The sequence below is a fragment of the Nothobranchius furzeri genome, chromosome 14, assembly GCF_043380555.1.
Source record: "Nothobranchius furzeri strain GRZ-AD chromosome 14, NfurGRZ-RIMD1, whole genome shotgun sequence".
In the NCBI taxonomy this organism is placed as follows: domain Eukaryota; kingdom Metazoa; phylum Chordata; class Actinopteri; order Cyprinodontiformes; family Nothobranchiidae; genus Nothobranchius; species Nothobranchius furzeri.
The window spans coordinates 51,016,347-51,037,454 of NC_091754.1; the positions used below are offsets into that span (position 1 = coordinate 51,016,347).

At 41.2% G+C, this 21,108-nt stretch overlaps 1 protein-coding gene across 3 annotated transcripts in view; it reads right to left on the reverse strand.

Annotated features, from left to right (window-relative positions):
- Positions 1-21,108, reverse strand: part of LOC107381071 (interleukin-1 receptor accessory protein-like 1) — a 507,698-nt gene that overhangs the window by 389,458 nt on the left and 97,132 nt on the right. For 2 of the 3 annotated variants that reach the window (XM_015952561.3, XM_015952560.3), the window contains exon 1: positions 16,369-16,815. The exons of the other annotated variant lie outside the window; for it this stretch is intronic. The gene's annotated coding sequence lies outside the window, so the exon portion shown is untranslated. Of the gene's footprint in view, positions 1-16,368; positions 16,816-21,108 lie in introns of those variants that run through there. 3 annotated transcript variants of the gene reach the window in all.

The following is a 21,108-nucleotide window of genomic DNA, read 5'->3' on the forward strand; positions in this document are numbered from 1 at the left end:
TGTGCATTAAAGTAGCTTTCTGGAGTTTTCTCCTTTCAGAAATTATGTATGATTTTTCAGGAATCCATAAAAGTGATTATCTAATCATGTACTGTGATATAATGTAAGCAATATGGTTTTATTTATTTATTTATTTGTTTTTTGCTAAGCACGCCCCCTGCCCTGCAGCGCTCCATGCAATAGGAAAATGAGCACCGACCAGAACTAACCAATAGCGTTAGACTACCGCTTACATGCTTCAAATTTAAGGAATACCTCGGCTGATGCAGAGTTGATGAACTTTTCACAGACAAGTGTTTAAAATATAAATATATGAAAACACATGATGCCGTGAAAATAATACTTGTAAAATAAGGTGTTTTAGCTCTGTTTGTCGGCTACAGAAGCACAAGAAATATCAAGTTGCCATCTTAATCCAATCGGATCAACAGACTTTTTGTGTGATGTGGTTTTCAGCCACAGGATGGTGCCATCAGATAAGAAAAATATTCTAGAAAGATACTTTAAAAGCTACGACTGTAATTTGCTTGACTACCACAATTACTTGGCTCAACGTGTCTGTGAAGGTTCTCAGTCATCCAGGTCATTGTAGTCTAATGAGCTTTGAAAGAAAAGTAGTTGAGGTGGCTTGGACATCTAGTTAGGATGTCTCCAGGACGCCTCCCTAGTGAGGTTTACTGGGCACGTCCATGTTTCTCATCTGGCCAGAGAACATCTTAGGATTCTCTCAGTGGAGCTGACCTAGGTGGCTATGGGAGAGGGAAGTCTGGGCCTCTTTATTTAGGCTACAGTTAAGTTAACTGGTATCAGTTAACTTTTATCTTGTATTGGTAAAAGTTAACCGATACCTGGAACCGATATCAATGCTGCTGCCCGAAAAGTGGCTTCACTGTAAACTATCATTTCTGTTCAATTAATATTTTAGTTTTGTGATCATTTCTATTAAAGTATTTTATTTTTTTTTATCTACGTCACAGTCTTTTCCTGTTGACAGCAAAGAAAATAAAACCTGTATTCCAATTCATTGCATTTTTTTTGTGTGGTAGAAGTATCGGCATTGGTAATCAGTATCGGAGAGTATTCAGATCCAAGTATAGTTATTATATCGGTTTTGGAAAAACTGGTATCGTCCCTAGCTAAGAGACTCTTTATGGCAACCTACCATTTCCTTGAGCCTGTGACCTATAAAGGATAAAATGATACTCCCTATAATACTGTAGAGAGCAACAGGCCAATGCATAACGTGTTTAAAAGGACAAGAATAGCTACTTTTATCTTGGTAAAGTGGGACACTACACTTGAACATGAGATATTCCAGGTATAATTTATGCTTTGGGTTGTATAGTCTGGTTAAAAAGAACACATCAGCTGAGCTGACATATACAGTAGTGCACACGTGCAGTCACAAATACATTCAGACTGTCCCTGCAGTTGGAACCAGTTCTTAATACTATTCTCTGAGCTCCGTGCCAACTAAATTCTTCTTCTCACTCGGCTGTCAAGGAAACAAGGATGACATTAAATGAACGAGACTCTCTCTTTGGGTATTCAAGGCCAGAGCTAAGAGGACCGAGACGGGCCCCGCTGGGGTTTCTCAAATGAGTGAAAGAAGAAGAAAGAGGAGACCGGAAAAGGAGAAGCAGCAGTGAGGACACTGACAATAGAAAGGTAAGCTCATAAAATTATCAGACAGTAGTACATTTATGGGCTACACATCTCAATTTCACCACTAGAATCTAGTAAATGTAATCTAATAAATGTGATTTTTTTTATGTCAAGATAACCAATTTGTTTTTCATCTACATTTCTGATCATTTATTATACATGAAAACATTTTTATCTCATTAACTGCCATTGACCACAAAAGTTTTAATCCGCATACGTCATGTGATCAGGAAGAAGAAAATCCATGTGTTAGGAGATCGTTTTGGGTCGCTGCTGTAAAAAAAGTGGAAAAACCGGAAAAGCTTCTGCCGATCACAATTCGACAACGGACTATGAATGAACGGATAATCCTTGAAACACATGGATTCTTCCCGATGTAAGAGGTGAGTCTACTCTTTGTTTTGGTAGTTTTGGCATTGACATCATCATAGAGCTGCATGGTGGCGCAGTGGTTAGCACTGTTGCCTCACAGCACGAAGGTTGAAGGTTCGAAACTCGGCTCGGCTGCAGCCTTTCTGCGTGGAGTTGTGTGTTCTCCCCTTGCATGCGTGGGTTTCCTCCAGGTACTCCGGTTTCCCCCCACAGATCACAACATGCCCTATAGGTTATAAATTGTAAGTCACTTTGGATAAAAGCGTCTGCTAAATGAATAAACATAAACATAGAGCGCAACATTCTGCGACTCTCATTCACCCAGTGAAAACGCTTAAAAACGCTGGCAGCGATGGGCTTTTCCGATCAGGAACTGTGCCACTGAAGTGACTGAATAACACTTATAAACCCTCTAACTACTAGACCAGGGGTCTGCAACCTGTTCCCATCAAAGAGCCATTATTACCCGTTTCCCACAGTAAAGAAAACACTGGGAGCCACAGCAGCCGCGGCGTTGTGGGCGGGGCCTACCCTCAGACAGCAGAGAGCTGCTCACAACAGGTGACAGCAGCCAGTACCAGTCGCTCGTGTACATCAAAGTTGTCTTTCATAAGAAGATAATCAATAAAACGATTTATATAAAATGGATCCAGAAGTTGTAGCCCGTCTCTGCCGACAATATTTTGATATTTTTCACCCTGTTGGTGGTGTTACTGAGCAGGTGCCACTTTTGTCATACGTTTATTTTTAAAACATGTTTAGACTGTTCAGAATACAAATCCAGGCTCTGTCACGTTTGATTGTTGTAATTAAACTTTGTAGGTGGGGAAGGTCAGAAAAGGATCCGATCATTTTGTTTTTCCCTCATTTACAGTGACGGAGATACCGGCGCAGTGCGCCTGGCTCTGGTGTTAATCAAGTTAAATTATATCTCTTTGCAACAATTTTCACAAGAAAACAGAACAGTTAAAAGCAGGGCTTGTGTTGTGTTGACCGGATAGTTCCCGTGTTTGACCGTTTATCTTGACGGAGAAAGAATAGAAAGAATTACCCCGACGCATGCAGACGAACTGACACTTTATTCTACGCACATCGCAGATGTAGCTAAATCACTCAAGAAAAGATTCCCATCTGAAAATCTGAGCTTTACACTGCTCAGCGCAGCTTACTGTCAGCGCGTACGTACGGTGCACAGCGAGCTGAAGATGTGGAGAGGGGCTTGGAGCGCGTCGCAGAACCAGAGCGCATGCAGGAAGATTCCTCCGACTGAAGCAAGACTTGTCACTTAGAAAATGCTCCCTGATTATGAAACTTTGGCTGAATAGCGATTGTTCCTGTCTCCAATGTGGCGACACATCCAGGAGCCGTCTGAGAATCCCAGAATCTCACATCCTCGTCAGCTCAGAATGCACCTATATGATTACGCACAAGCGTGACCCGTTAACCTGGTCTCACAGTAAGACCGGGTTGGACCTGTTCAGGTTTACGCAGACAATCTTTACATTTAGAATTGGCATACAGATGTAAAATTAATGCAGTAAAATATAAAGCATTTTTTTAAATATCCATTCATTATTTTACAAGCACAGAGAGCCGCATCAGATGGATGGAAGAGCCGCGGGGTGCCGACCCCTGTACGAGACTGTATGAAGTCTAACTTCAACAGCATTCAAATTGCATCAAGTGGTTAGTGCAGTTTAGAGACATTCTATCTCTCACACACATCTGCTGTTGAACCGATGAGGCTATAGCGAACTCCCCAGTTTGCTAATGCTATTCAGCTCAGAGAATCAAAGTCCGAGATCCTCAAGGAGCTCTGGCTTTAAAAAATCCACTCTATATTTAATAGTTATGGAAACGCTACCACTGGCTTTATCTTCTGCAATGTTTTTCAAAGAAACAATGGTCAACATCCTTAATATCTGCAGTTATTAAGATAAAAAAAGTAGAGTAAACTGCTTGTAGACAAAGTGATTTAAAAGGGAAATACTACTCTGGTAAATTATGTAGTTTTCTAAATCTTAAAAGTACTTTCTAGCTTAGTAGCACAACTGTGGGTTGATTTTAAAGGATTTTCAGATTATTAACACCCCTACCCTACAGCATTCAATCACTCAGAGGAGAGGTTGTAAGAAAAATACAAGACTTTTCAAAAAATAATCAGAGTTAATTTAAAAGAAAATCTAACAACGTTCAAGCCTTTACACTAAATAACAAAACCCTACAATCAAAGATAAAGGTGGGAGCGGACATGCCATAGCAACCACTGAAAAGTGACCAGCGCAATGCAAATAATCTTCCTCACAACGCCAGAAATCTCCATGCTGCGCAGCGGAGATTCAATATCCGTGGATGAGGACCGCTGAATCCTGGGGCCTTTCTTCTAAAGTGGACCATAAATCACAAGCCCTGTTGAGTGGGCTTCTGTGGGTCCGGACCAGGATGGGGAAACAGAGATATGCAATGGTGAGGAAAAAGGCACCCGGGAACCCCCCGCCAACTACTTCCACCCCTTGTGATGCAACGCGGTATCTTGGCAGCAAGGAATTATTACTCTCATTAACCAAACTGGGGTGTGGATTATTACTGAGACTGCTATCTTCACACAGACATGAGGCTAAACATATAGCTAATGTATGGCTCTTACATAACTACCACAGTTTTTTTTATTTAAAAAAACACCCGATTTCACAAAAAATAACAAAAAAATAAAAAAAAACACTAACAACTAAATGGACTTTGAAATTTACAAATGCTAAATGTAAGGTTATTCAGGAATTAAGCTTAAATGGTTTATCTGTTTACTCTGGTTCTGTCTACACCAGTGCACTTGATCGAAGGGTGCAGATCTAGTATTGGGACATGGTCGTTGTGTCCTTGGGCAACACACTTTAAGCTTGGTTTATGCTTGACGCATTCACTTTCCGCTTGGTGATGCGGCTCGCGGCTGGAACGCGCTTCACAACTCGCAGCGTTTATGGTTCATGCGGCTTGTCTCTGCGGTGAGCCAATATTCTCCCAAACTGTAGGGGGCAGCATGGAGCTCTACAGCATGCATCCAACACTACACCATAGTAGAAGTAAAAATGACTGTTTACAACATGGCATTCCTGCATTTTTAACAGCGTCCTCGTCTTTTCCGACAGTGCGAGCTATTTCTCTCCAAGAATTATTAACAACATGTTGATCACGGTGATCTCTGAGAGCTGAATCAGAGAAACGTCTGTATTTACGAACCTCTGCCATACTAGTTCTTGCCGGTCCGCAATGTATTTCTGCGTCCGACCGTCCGCGTGGTTATCAGTATGTACATGCATACGTACAACTGTTGTGTTGTAAAGTGCCTAGGGGGGTTCAAGACTAAAAGGATCCAGTTAAACGCAGAACAATTCCCATCTAAAATAAGTCAAAAAGTGCTAACATGCACGTTAAGACATCAAAATTAAAGACTGGAGAGATGTAACTGATAAAAAATTTCAATAAATGTAGTAGAAAGTTATATTCTACATTTTCATGTAGTGCATGAGTTTTAAATAACGAGGCCTAAAATTTGCAGGATACCATCAAAGGCTTGCAAATGATTCATTTTCACCAGCATCTGCTCTGATCTAGTCCACCGAGCTCATCTCAAGTCAGGTTGAAATACATGTAGAGCATTTGCTGTAAATACTATGTTGCCCCAGGTCTCATGTGAAGTAGCTAATGACAAATGAAGAGCTGCTAATGAAGCGCTCCTTGATTTCACTCACTATTAATCCCTTGATGTAGCTGTTCTATTTAAGCTCCTGCCTGGCGCAGGGGGGAGAATATGCATTTCTCCTCAGTGTACTAAGACGTACGTTGAAACAGTGGATGCAAACAGACTTTGCTCATGGCTCACAAGTATTAAAGCTTTTTTCTTACTGTTTACATTCAAAACCATTATGGAGAATACTGTCAGTTAATCTGGGAGCCCCGTTTCCTTGGTTATCTAGCAAAATAATGCAGCATGGGTACATTTTCACAGCCAACTGTCATTTTGTGCATTTCTTTGTGCCACACCAACATATGTAATGTCACAACAAAGCCTTCATGAGTGAGTAAGCACAGATGCGATGCAGGAAAGAGGAGGAGGAGGAAGGGTATTGAGAAGAAAAAATAGCTCATTTTGTTTCTCCTGGCATGCAATTTCCATCTTCTATCCACATCTCTTGAGAAGCTAAAAACACATCTGAAAAATGGAGCAACTTCGTCTTTTATAGGGCTGAATGAGTCTGAGAGAATCACCTCCAGACATGGCAGAATGACAGGGCTGAAAAGGATGGAAATCATAATTCTGCTCTCAAACTCTTAGAGCGGTCTCGTTCCCCGACAGATTAGAGGGGAATTGTAAACATCAGCTGCCCCGAGCAAAGAAAAATACTGTATAGTGAGGAATCCAGTCTGGCGTCATTGTAAGTGACAATGAGTCCTTTCATTTTCTAAAGTAACACACAGGAAAATAAAGGATTTGACCATTTACGAAGAGAAAACTGGAAATGGCGCCATTACTAGTATGGGGAATACTATCTTTGAATTGAATTGAATGAACATGTCTCCTCTGAGTTACTAGGTGGTAAATAAAGCTTACAGCATGAACACATCAAGCTCCGGAAAACCGAAGCAGCCTTGAAGATGATTTGTACTTAAGTCTATTCTTTACTCTTTGCTGAGTATCAGCAGAAAGGGTGCACCCAGAGCTCCAACAGCCTCAATGTGAAAGGGAGAGGGCAACTCCGAAGGCCTTCTATTTTCCCATACAGCCGGAATGCTCTCTGAAAGAAGCTCAAGGGATGATTTTCTCACTTGGACAGGAAAACACGAAGACAAAATAAACTTCCAAGGTTCTAGCTCTTTGATCTGAAATGACCTACATAACATAGATGTTTGAAAAATGCTGGCTTCCGATCATGAGGTAATTAAAAATCGGAAAATGTTTGTTTCTGGGTGTTTATCGCTATATCACTATGGGCTGCGAAAATAATTAGGAACCTCTAGGTCAGTTTCCGGCATTAACTGAGACAAAGCTGACAGTAAACGTAGATGACGGTGTGTTTTCTACTTTATTAGCCACCTTTGATCTCAAACGTTTCATTATTCACCATCTTTAACAGAATTCTAGTCAGCAGCGTAAACAACAGCAACCGTTTCTCCTGCAACCGGACACTTCCCGAAGGAATATTAGACTATTTCTTCTGAAGTAATGTATAATGTTAAATAAACAGAAGTAACAGTAAAGGTTCATTAAACTAGTTTTACATAAAACACTGATAATTCCGAGATAGTCGTTTTAAGACTATCAGTTCGTTTCGTGAACTCGGACGAACAGTTGACTTGTACATTCGAGGAACCCTAAACTTAACCGTCTGTGTACAAGTTTGTGAAATATTGTTCAAATTAGCAAGATTGTGACTTTTACTCATGAAATGCAAACTTCTCTCCACTGATTGGCTAACAGTAACTTCTCCACTGCCTTTGTTCACTCATTTTTTCTTGGGTAAAACACACTGCATTAATGAGTAAACTCCAAAAGTAAGATGTGTCGCCATGTTGTGGAGTAGGGCTGGACGATAATTCAATATATATCTACTGATAGACATGTAGTGCGATAGAAAAAATAATGGGTTAATAAAACTTCGATAAAAAAGTTTTATTTCCAGTTAGCAGCATACTAGACTCACTACTTACTCCTAACCAATCAAAACCACAGACTCGGGCACGCTACGTCACCAGGCCCTCCCCTCTCAAACCAAAATAGAGCATTAGGCAGCAAAATGTCCCAAAGAGAACAGGCGGAGAAAAAATAAAAATACCAAAAATAAAATGGCCAGAGCTGCACATAAATTATATTTTCTACAACTTTTTTTTCAATAATTATCGATATCGATCAATATAAAAAAAACATTTATCGATATTTTTTTTCTATATCATCCAGCCATATTGTGGAGTTGCTAGAAGAAGCTAGCTACATGCTCTACTTTCTCCTCCCAGAAGGCGGTCCAAAGCCAATGTAGGCGGGGCGATGAATACAAATTTTTTCTGTGTGACATAGGAGAGACTGGCATTTTTAGATCTGTTTGTTTCCTGTCTATTACGACTAATGCAGGCAATAGGAGTTGGAAGAAAATTTCATGTTCAGCAGGCACATGCAACTCAGTGACCAATCATTTTTCAAAATGAACAAGTACTGTGGTAGCAACACATCGCACCTAAAAGTATACCAAAAAAATAATTGTTCTTATGCAACACGTCGGACCTCTGAGTCGGAAAACCCGGAGACTGTTGTGCAGTTATCAGTGATGCCAGTAATGCGTTACTTAGTAGCGCGTTGCTCTTACATGACCACTTTCCCAGTAACGACTAATCTAACGTGTTACTATTGCTATACAGGTGCTGGCCAGTAAATTAGAATATCATCAAAAGGTTGAAAATATTTCAGTAATTCCATTCAAAACGTGAAACTTGTACATTATATTCATGCAATGCACACAGACCAATGTATTTCCAATGTTCATTACATTTAAATTTGATATTCATAAGTGACAACTAATGAAAACTCCAAATTTGGTATCTCAAAAAATTAGAATATTCTGAAAAGGCTGAATATAGAAGACACCTGCTGCCACTCTAATCAGCTGATTTACTCAAAACACCTGCAAAGGCCTTTAAAAGGTCCCTCAGTCTTGTTTTGAAGGCACCACAATCATGGGGAAGACTTCTGACTTAACAGCTGTCCAAAAGACAATCATTGACACCTTGCACAAGGAGGGCAAGACACAAAAGGTGATTGCTAAAGAAGCTGGCTGTTCGCAGAGCTCTGTGTCCAAGCACATTAACAGACAGGCGAAGGGACGGAAAAAATGTGGTAGAAAAAAGTGTACAAGCTCTAGGGATAACCGCACCCTGCAGAGAATTGTGACGACAAACCCATTCAAAAATGTGGGGGAGATCCACAAAGAGTGGACTGCAGCTGGAGTCAGCGCTTCAAGAACCACCACGAGGAGACTCATGAAAGACATGGGATTCAGGTGTCGCATTCCGTGTGTCAAGCCACTCTTGAACAAGAAACAGCGCAAGAAGCGTCTCGCCTGGGCCAAGGACAAAAAGGACTGGACTGATGCTGAGTGGTCCAAAGTTATGTTTTCTGATGAAAGCAAGTTCTGCATTTCCTTTGGAAATCAAGGACCCAGAGTCTGGAGGAAGAGCGGAGAAGCACAGAATCCACGTTGCATGAGGTCCAGTGTAAAGTTTCCACCGTCAGTGATGGTGTGGGGTGCCATGTCATCTGCCGGTGTTGGCCCACTCTGTTTCCTGAGGTCCAGGGTCAATGCAGCCGTCTACCAGGAAGTTTTAGAGCACTTCATGCTTCCTGCTGCTGACCAACTTTATGGGGATGCAGACTTCACCTTTCAACAGGACTTGGCACCTGCACACAGTGCCAAAACCACCAGCACCTGGTTCAAGGACCATGGTATCCCTGTCCTTGATTGGCCAGCAAACTCGCCTGACCTTAACCCCATAGAAAATCTATGGGGTATTGTGAAGCGGAGGATGCAATACGCTAGACCCAACAATGCAGAGGAGCTGAAGACGACTATCAGAGCAACCTGGGCTCTCATAACACCTGAGCAGTGCCACAGACTGATCGAGTCCATGCCACGCCGCATTACTGCAGTTATTGAGGCAAAAGGAGCCCCGACTAAGTATTGAGTGCTATACATGCACATTCTTTTCATGTTCATTCTTTTCAGTTGGCCAACATTAGAGAAACAAACATTTTTTCATTGGCCTTTAGAATATTCTAATTTTCTGAGATACCAGATTTGATGTTTTCATTGGTTGTCACCTATAAATATCAAAATTAAACGTAATAAACATCGGAAATACATTGGTCTGTGTGCATTGCATGAATATAATGTACAAGTTTCACGTTTTGAATGGAATTACTGAAATATTTTCAACCTTTTGATGATATTCTAATTTACTGGCCAGCACCTGTATAAGTAATCAAATTAAAGTAACTTCTCTAAGACAATATGTCTTACTGGTTACTAGTTTTGTGTTTTGCAAAGATGCCAAAAGTAGTTACAGGAATAGCTACTAAATGTACAAATTGCCTCATAAAAACTAGCTATCAGTTTTGCTATGCTTAAGCAATGCATTGGAAAAATGCTAACAGCTACCATCCAAAGTGAGCAAACATAATGACGACCATGATTATTGTCAGACACATCAAAAAGTCAAACGGCACCAGGATCCCATTCCTTGGAATGGAAACGCTACTCGCAGTGTAAAGTTAAGACCAACCAAAATTAGCACCTTCAGAACACTGAATAAAAGGTTAACAACATCGAACACAACGCTTGCAACAAAACCCCAACAAAACATGCCAAAATAGAACAAACAACTGTAAACCTGGCTACCCATAATGCACCTCGCCTGCTGCTTGTTCCGCTGTCATTATTGCCACTAGTGAACCCACTCACCACGGAAGAGACCATGGGCAAGGTGCATTGTGGTAAGCCAGGTTTTCACTTGTTTTGTCCTATTTTGGTGTGTTTTCTGGTGTTTTGTTGGGGGTTTATTGCTAGGCTTGAGCTGGCTGTTGTTTGTCTTTTGTTCAATGTTCTGATGAAGCCATTTTTGGTTGATGTTAATTTAGCACCACGAGTAGCGGTTCCATTCCTCGGAATGGAATCCCGGTGCCGTGCGACTTTTATTGATGTGTCTGACAATAACCAAGGCTGTCAATGTGTTTGCTCATGTTGGATGCTAGCTGTTAGCATTCTTCCTAATGCATTGCATCAGCTCCGCAAAACTGATTGTTGGTTTTTACGTTGAGGCAATAATTACAGTGGAAATAACATAGAAATGGATTTACACAAGGACACCAAAAAATATGGTGAAAATCCATCTGAAAAGGAGCTTTGGAGGTAAATGTCAGTTATATTCCCCCTTAAGCTCTGATGACAAAATGAAATTCAGTCCCGACACCATTTAGCTGCACTGGCCCTAATTTCCTAATGCAGGCCAAAACCCATAGCAGTAGTAATGAGCACAATGAAGCACAGCTTATGCTGCTAGAACATCTAGAAATAGAAACTAATACTGGACAAAAATGTCTACCTAAAGTATAATATTTCCATCCTCTAAAAAATGTTCTAATCTAAATAAAAGCAGTTTTAAACAGTGATGTGATGAGAGACGTACTTATGGTTACAGTGGGGGGAGTTAATGTGCTGCTTTATTATTGTCCCACAACTTAGTACCCATCAGCCTGATTCTTACTCTCGGGTCAAGTTGCTTGCAAATATTCTTGATTTCAAATAAACGCCCTCATGTTAGACTGTAAGGAACAAGAATAATGTTAATTTCGGGTCTTCCCATCGGTTCAGATAGAAAACAGCCCAAAGCCAGCTGCTAAGCAGAAAAATTGCCCAATATTTCCTGTTGTCACAGCTCTTGTCAGCAAACGAAGTAACATGTAAAGTTCTACAGTTATTTATCTTATCTACCGTACTTGTCAATTCCCGACTTGACGGCTGAAACAGAAATACATGGCTCTGGATCCGATCGATGTCCAATGATTGCGACGGAAAATGGAACAAGGCATGGAGAAAGAGGAATCTCATCTTCACTGGAATTGGATTTTCGAAAGATTTAACCGGCCACGTCTTCTCTGCATGTGAACCACGGCCTAACAGCCAATAACTCTCTCTGCCTCGGCAGCAGCACCAAGGTGCATTTTGGGATGTTTGGATACACGCACCTTTGAGGATTCCCATTTCCTCTCTGGTCCTATTAATGTCGTTTAATAGCCCTGATTGAGGTGGTCCCCTCTCGAACGTCCTCGCTCACAAATCCTCATCGGTTGCTCCGATCGCTCCACACACTGAGCCAATATTCAACAGAGAGACGAGCCTTATTTCCCACCACATTAATGAACTCTTTCATTTGAAAGCCTTTGACTGTCCGCCCCTTGATTGCAAAACCCAAGGCCAATGGGCCTCGGTGACAGCTCCTTGAAAATTAAAAGCATCAATCAAGACGGGAAATGGGGAAAAAAAATCTTTTCAGATTTGTCCCAACCACTGGGAGCTGAATGAGCTCTTTTAAGATCGAGTGACATGACTTCATTTTACTCTTCTTTTTTTTTTCCAAAGGTGATCTTACTACATAAGAATTAGTTTAAACAAGGGATGAAACCATTTCAATGGTTACCTTGGTGACATTTTCTAGGCTTTCATTTTAAAACTCACAGTTCAACCTAGTCTAACATGAGATTCAAAAGCTGCAGTAAAGCGGTATGTGGCTGAACTTCAACTGAAACTTTAAAATGGTCTCTTCAGTCATGCAATGCAAGGAAAGAAACTAATCAGTGCTTTAAAGGAGCAATATGTCAGAATTCTACATTGAAATAATCACACTACAATTTAATGCCTCAATCAAGTTGGAAGGAAACAGATTTCATTCTCAGCTGGCTGGAGGGTTGTCACTTTTTGTCCTTTCAAAAAAACAAAAAAGGATGTAGTTACCGTTTACAATCAGTAGGTTGGTGAGGTTGCAGAGTTTGCAGCAAGCTAGTGCTGCAGCGTCAGCATTTGTAAATAAACACTGGCAGGCATAAAGCTCCAGTTATTTAAAGAACTGATGCCAGTAAACAGGAGCAACCCAGAAGTTATTTCCTGTACCCCTAAGCAGCCACGGCATCTTTTTGTTTTATCCTATTATCAGGTGATGCAGGCTAGAAGCTAACGTTAAGCTAACAATGCTAACAGTGAATTAGAATTTTACGTTGGAAACTCTAAAATGACAGAAAAATAAATTATGCCTGACTTCAGGTAAACAAGAGCCATTTACAGTACGTCCACCTGTTCGGTTATCAGAAGTCAAAGCGGCTTCTCCTCCACTCGTATAACACACACACACACACACACACACACCTGGCACTTATACTTATTCTAATACGGAGTTTGCTAAATGAATGCAGAGTTGTTTGTTTATGAAATAAAAATTTTATCAGTTTTTTTTTCTTGTCTTCTATGTTTAAATCTTGTTATTGTAATCAGAGGATATGCGCATTAGCTCAGCAACTCCATAAATACAAGAATAGCTGGTGTCTGACTACCATCCCATCCTAAACACAACTTCCTTTAAAACACTTTACAATAAAAGCCTGAGAGTAAATGCATATGCCTAGCTGAAAAAAATAAAAATAAACAGCAGTAACTGGAGGTAGAGCGGGTTGTCCAGTAATTGGAAGGTTGCAGGTTCAATCCTGGCTCCGACCAGAGGATACTGCTGTTGTGTTATTGGGCAAAACATTTAACCCACCTTGACTGCTGGTGGTGGTCGGAGGGACCGGTGGTGCCAGTGCTCAACAGGCCTCGCCTCTGTCACTGCACCCAAGGGTAGCTGAGGCTACATCGTAACTCATCCCCACCAGGGTGTGAATGGGTGAATGACTGGTTGTGTTGTGAAGCGCCTTGGGTGGTTGTAGAACCCTAAGACCATTTTTAAGCTCATCTTATTTTTGTCCTATAGACATCAATCAGCTTGTTAAGGTGCCATGGTTTACAACAAAGAGACAGATTAAATTGGTGATCAAGTAACAAAATTACTGCAACTAAAAATACAAATCAAATCGACAACCATTTTAGCATTTTTACCATATTTTTTACTCTTAAAAATAAAGTGATCAGTCCCACCCACAACAATCATAGCATTATTTTTTTTACACTTATTATCCATACCAGACAAAAAACATCAACAACAAAACAAATCCAGTATGGGATCCTAAAAACCTTTGAGGAAAATAAAAACGTTTGATTTTCCTTTTATTGGTTTACCATTTAAGGTGGAATTCAGTGGATAAACTTCACCAGAAAAAAGAGGCAGTGCCAAATGACATAATCTCTGTCTAAATCAATTTCTGTATGAGAGCACTCGACTCAGCTCAATATGTAGCTGCAGGGCTCCTGTTAAGTGGCTGCTGCCACAGACCTATTAATTCATGTGGTGCTGGCTGCTCCTGTGGCCAAGCTTAACCCCAGATTACAGAAAAAAAATTACATTAAATAAAACAAGAAATTATGACACTAAATTAAGATTCCTGAATGGTCATATGAAGCTCCGATCAATCCTGAACCCATCATGTAGGCTCAGCAGAGAAGGAAATATACAATAATTCTAGTTTAGATAGACTGATGATACAATATTTTCAAAGAGAAAGGCCTCTTTATTAGATACATCTGATCTGTCTAACTGCTTTCAAATAAGCCAATCACATGGCAGTGATTCAGTGCAAGGGAGAGTCATAAGGACTGCCGTCCTCTTTGACCCCAGTGGACCCATCTTCTGATGGCTACCTCCAGCAGGGTAAAGCAGTTAGTTACACCAGGGGTCCTCAGTTATAATGGTCTGAGGGCCACTCACAAAAAAGACCCAGAAGCAGGGGGGGAGGGGGGGACAGGTATGAAACACGACCTCCTGTAACTTCAAATGAACCAAAATGTCCTCCCAGTTTCTCTTTAAGCTGAATTTAACATCAGTTTATCATCTTGAAACAAAAGAATAAAGTGGAACAAGAACTTCTGTATTCTATCTCTCTCCTTTTAACTTCTCAGCGTCCCTAAATAAAAGAGACAGACGATTACGCTGCAGCCGCCATCACTGACCCCGCTCCCTCCCCAAGACCGGACCTCCCCACATCACATCACACTCGGTCTGACTGAGCACTTCCAGGAGAAACAATAATGAACTTATGAAAATAATAATTCTCTCTCTCTCTCTCTCTCTCTCTCTCTCTCTCTCTCTCTCTCTCTCTCTCTCTCTCTCTCTCTCTCTCTCTCTCTCTCTCTCTCTCTCTCTCTCTCTCTCTCTCTCTCTCTCTCTCTCTCTCTCTCTCTCTCTCTCTCTCTCTCTCTCTCTCTCTCTCTCTCTCTCTCTCTCTCTCTCTCTCTCTCTCTCTCTCTCTCTCTCTCTCTCTCTCTCTCTCTCTCTCTCTCTCTCTCTCTCTCAGCGAGCCGCGCGACAACCCGCTCAATTAACATAATTTACGGCCCAAATCCAACAGAACCGATCGGGCTGATTCGGTTCGGGTTCGGTATCAGGTTATAACTCCAGCGCGCAGCCCTGCAGGACCACATAAAGGCAGACTAAAGTTTCCTACCCGGTAAATGTGGAGAACACCACACTGACAGATGTGGATGCTACGCTGATGCCGCCGTTAAAATAACAAAACCACATTCCTCTATAATTGATTATGGTACTGTTCTATGATGCGGAATTGTTTATGCCCGCATCTCATGCATCGATGATTTGATCATTTTCCTCAGCTCTATCCTAAACCTCCCGGTCGGCAGTCGGGGGTGGGGGGTGCGCGTGGGGTTTGGGGGCCACAAAGAGAGGGCTCGCTGGCCGGACGTGGCCCACAGGCCGCGGATTGCGGGTTACACTGGTGAGTCTGTAGTTTATTGACCTCATTTCAGTAAAAATCACGACTGGACCCAAATGTTGGCAGTTGTACTTTAATGTTTTTAAACATTCCAATCATATTGTTATGTGATCAATTTTGTCATGATAATCGCGATGCAAGAGGCTAATGCCCCAGCAGAGAATCACCCAAAATAATTTTAAAAATCATGTAGATTTCTGCTCAGACCCGAAGGAGAACTTCAAACAATCTTGTCTGAATTTGCTGCTCCTCATCCTCCAAGTTTAGTGCTGTGGACTGGTTACTATATTTCTGATCGGACTCCAGCATCCACAAGGACCATCAACAGCCTCCATCCATCCATGAACGAAATCCTGAGCAGGCCTGGTGATCACTCTGCAGAAATATTTTTTACCCCCTCTGTCTCTCCTCCTTCCTCCACAGTGCGCAAGAATCATCACGCTTACACTACTGACGCACAGGAGCTGCTTCCAAAACGCACACAATGATACACAGCGGAGAGGAAACGATGCGTAAAAACGCTTCACGTGCAGAAAGAATCCACATTTGATTGTGTCTTTAGTTGTTCAGACTGGAAAGCGATTACATTCTTCTCTAGACCACCTGAACCGTCATACTGCAGCTTTTGGATGTTTTATCCGCAACAAAAGGGAAAAAAATAGCAATAGAGACTCATGCGTAAGCGATGTTTCTGCGTCTTTAAGTGCGGCACATCAATGGGTCTGTTTATGCACGATGCAAATCAGTGCACATGAAGCAGGGTCAGTGTCAAACTGGTTTGGACAGGTTAGGGGACACACATGTCCAACTTTGGTTACGCAAGAGAGTGAGGGAGAGAAATGGTGAATCCAACTTACCAAAAAGCAGCTTCTAAACGACAGAATCCGCTCCTTCAGTTCTGATAGTCCCAGAGCATCACTGATTCAGTCTGTTCTGGTCCTCAAACTAAAGCACAAACTGTTTAAAAAATAAATGAAGAAGAAAATCCAGTTGGGAAATAGTCCACTTCTGAAGAGGAAAAATATTACATATTGGCGCAAATTCGAGCGTAAAAACACCTACAGCCGGTCACTTTCACATGACAGGAAATAGGAAAATGATGCAAATCATGACTGAGACTAAAAGGAGGGTAACAATCCCGGTGAAAAGATAATAAAAATGAAAGAATTAGTGTTATGATCCAGCAGCTCACGGCGCCGGCAGGTGAGCGCAGCTGGGAGCGCGACCACACGAGCGCAAATTTCCAAAGTGAAGTGCAGGAAGCAAAAAAAAAAAATACACATCAGATAGGGTCTCTCTCTCTCCACATCTCGCTCTGTCAGCGTGCCGCGGTCTTAATGTCAGGTTAACGCACACAAACCCGGACATGAAGCCGTTTTCACTTCAAAATAAAAGCCGTACCTAAACAGAATATACATTTGGCGCAAAATAAACACATTTTAGAGCGTTTTCTTACTATATGAATACGTTTAGCAAAAAATCAGCATGTTTTTATTTGGTGATATTTATTCCAGTCTCCGATCAGTTTTACAACTACCACATATTCTTGAATGAGCTTTTATTTTGAAGAGCTCATCGAAAGATCTGCTCTTGTTCTCCCTAACTCGTCTCTTCTGCGTTCTTTTGAAGTCCCCATTATTTGCTGTAAGTGTTTCATCCATATTCAGGCCCATGCAGTCTTCTACCATCACACACAAATTGTGGTAAATATCACAACATGCCCTATAGGTTAAAATAAATAAAAATTGTAAGTCGCTTTGGGTAAAAGCGTCTGCTAAGCACATAAACAACATAAACAACATTTTACTGGCCAATAAAAATAGACAGCAGGGGCGAGTCTGTGACTCACCTTTTAAAAGAAGTAAACAAATAACTCCAACTAAACATACGATAGTAAATTTATTATCAAATTAGAGGAAAAGTCTCATTTGTTTACGAGGAGGAGGTGTGGCTTAAAATGGTATTGCAGCCAGCCACCAGGGGGCACTTTGACTCATTTCAGGCTCAAATTTCTCCTTATTTGACAGTTTGGTTTGTTGGGGCAGGGGCATGTACAAAAAATATTTTTAAGTCACATCATGTATTTTTCTTCCCAAGTCCTTCAGGACTAAACTCATTAAATTAATCTGGTAATATTCATATTTCAAATGTCCAGGAACTGTAATAAAGAGAAGCAAAATGTAGATTTAAGACTTATAAACTTGACCACTTAATTTTTTACAAAACAGAATTCTTATAGGTGCTTGAACTCTATGAAAATGCTTGATTATAAATATAAAGCCCTTATTACACGTTTTGATCGAATGATGACAAATTTAATGAAGTGTTATTAATATTATAATAATTATAATATTAACCCTTTAAAGTCAGATGTATCACATCTGCACATGTCTATGTTTCTAAGACCTCTATCTCTTTAAGTGGATTAGTGCATTCCTCTGTAGGGAGATTAATTCTCCTCCCCTTTCGTTTGACTCATAGACATCCTGACCCAAAAAAAAAAAAAGAATGCAAGTCAATAAAAGTTATATTCTGGTCCCTTTTGCCTTAAGCCCTGAATCACACATACAGTGTTCAGCATAAATGAGCAAGGGCGTCAGTTTGTTGTCAGAATTGCTGGGGACAATAACCATACACTGGAGTGGGGTTTAAAAATTGCTGGGGACAATAAAGTAGGCTAGCACAGGGGTCGGCACGCCGCGGCTCTGAAGCCGCATGTGGCTCTTCCATCCATCTGATGCGGCTCTCTGTGCTTGTAAAATAATGAATGGATATTTAAATAAAATGCGTTATATTTTACTGCATAAATTTTACATCTGTATGCTAATTCTAAATGTAAAGATTGTCCGCGTAAACCTGAACAGGTCCAACCCGGTCTTACTGTGAGACCGGGTTGACGCGTCACGCTTGTGCTTGCAGCGTTTTAAAAAGAAACGTATGACAAAAGTGGCACCTGCTCTGTAAAACCATCAACAGGGTGAAAAATAACAAAAATTGAAGGCAGAGACGGGCTACAACTTCTGGATCAATTTTATAGAAATCGTTTTATTGATTATCGTCTTATGAAAGATAACTTTGACGTACACGAGCGAACAGGCACGTTGCAAGCTCTTCAAAAGTGTGGGGGATGCCTGTGCCTAAAATAAGTTCATGTTATTCGTCTTGTTAGTTTAATTTCCATAATAGCGGAGCAGGTGCGAATTTTAGATGCGTCACGCATGTCTCCGTTTTAAACATGTTTAAACTGTTCAGAATACAAATCCAGGCTCTGTCTCGTTAGATTGGTGTAACTAAAGTTTGTACTGAATGAAACTTTACATTAAACCATGTTGAAAAGAAAATGATCCGATCGTTTCCCCCTCATTTACAGTCACGGAGTACAGCACAGTGTGCGTGACTCTGGGGTTAATCAAGTTTAGTTGTTTCTCTTTGCAACAATCTTCACAGGAAGGCAAAACAGTTAAATGGCAGATAACAGCTAATTCCATTTGACTGTTTATTTTGACGGATAAACTCAAGGATGTTGGTTGTTTTGAAAGAATTACCCCGACGCACACTGATGCGCATGGATGAGCTGACATTTTAATCGTTAACGCACATCGCGGAGGTAACTTGATTCCCATCAGAACATCAGAGCTTTATACTGGACACTGTGTTCAGCGCGGCTCGGAGCGCCCACGGTGGACAGTGGGCTGAAGATCTAGAGGGGAGCGCAGCGTAGTGCAGAACCACGGTGCATGCGATAAGATTTCCTCCCACTGAAGCGATCTGGAAACCCGGTCTCTCTGAGGGAAAAATGTTCTTTTTATGAAATTATGAAACTTTGGCTGAATAGCGCTTGTTCCCGTCTCTAATATGGAGACGCATGACGCATCCAGTCTGAGGCAGAATAGCCTCTTCACCTCAGAAAGCTCCTGTAGAGACATTTGATTACGCACAAAGTTCATGTGGAGCAGAAGCGGTCGGGCCACGGCAGGTGGAATGTTCCTAGCCTACATGAAGTGAAACAATTTAATTGTAACATTAATATGTTACTGGACACGCTGGTCTGGTTGGTTAGACCAGTGTTTGAAGTGGAACACACACACACACACACACACACACACGCACACCAATTAAAATAATGCTGATAGCGTGGACTAGAAGACAGGTGATGGTTTACGTATTTAACTGATGATCAGGCTGCTGTAAAATGTAATCTCCATCCACATCCAGACAGAATTATCCTCTATTCTTTCTCTATTTGCTCTGCTCTTGTCTGGGCTGATGTAGCTGATGGTGCGCGCGGCGCGCCTAACTAGCGGCTGATGCACATTTTATGCATTTGGAGAGGTGGGCTGGAAGCTTTGCTTTTACTGGAAGTTGGTCCACTTAACGCACGGGTGTAGACTAAATATTAATGACAAATGAATGAAAATTAAATTGTGAGTTTTTACTTCATATTTTAGAAATAAAAATGACGGGGGAACACATTTATGACGTCTTTTTAAACGAAAATTTCTAGCGCGGCCTGCCTGCTTCACTTAAGTCACTGCTTATTAAGGTCCGTCCAAAATTACCGTGGCCCACCCAAAAATGAAAACCTGGTGCCGCGCCTGTTATAAACCTCTGAAAATTGTTGTTCTTCACTTTATCAAACTCAGACTTTGTACAGCTAATGTCAAGATGTAAAATTATGAATTCAGTCGAGCTCTTCCGTCCCTCCATCTCCTGCTCTCCTGGAAACCCGAGATTGGCTGTCAGAAGAGGGAGGGGAAGAAAGAGATGAGGCAAACAGAGTGAGTGTGACATAAAGAAACCAGACTGGTGTGGAGGTGAGCAAAACAGCTGGAAAAGTGTGGGTGTTGAATCCCCCCATGAGACCTGAGCTGGTAAAACAAAAATCCTCATCAGCAGGCTTTTTTGAAAGTGGGGGGGACACAGCTGCCCATCACAAATTTTGCCGGGGACATGTCCCCGGCGTCCCCGGTTAAAATGACGCCTATGTAAATGAGTACACCCTTGTTTAAAAAGTACTAATTTAATCAGTAGCTCAATGAACAAAAGAACATTTTCCAGAATTTTCACAAAGCTGGTTTTATTTAATGCGTGTTTAAACACCATAACATGAGATTAATAATAATATAACTTAGATTACAAAATCTTCAGTTTTGCTAAAACAAAAAGCAAAAAGGAATACATCCCACAACAGAAACTACTACATCTAGTATTTTGTATGACCACTGTGGTTTTCAAGGACAGCACCAAATCTTCTAGGCATGGAATTAACAAGTTGGCGACATATTGCAACATCTATCCATTTCCATTCTTCTAGGAGAACCTCTTTTAGTGCCTGGATGCTGGATGGAGAGTGATGCTCAATTTGCTGCTTCAGAATTCCCCACAGGTGTTCCATTGGGTTCAGATCAGGAGACAGACTTCAGTCACCTTCACCCTGTTCTTCTTCAGAAATGCAACAGTAGCTTTAGATGTGTTTTAGATCATCAACCAAGTGCATATAGTAATGGAAGCATCTTCTCCTTCAGTATAGATCAGTACATTGTCATGATATCATTGAAATGCAGCTCCCCAACACCAGCAGCACTCATGCAGTCCCA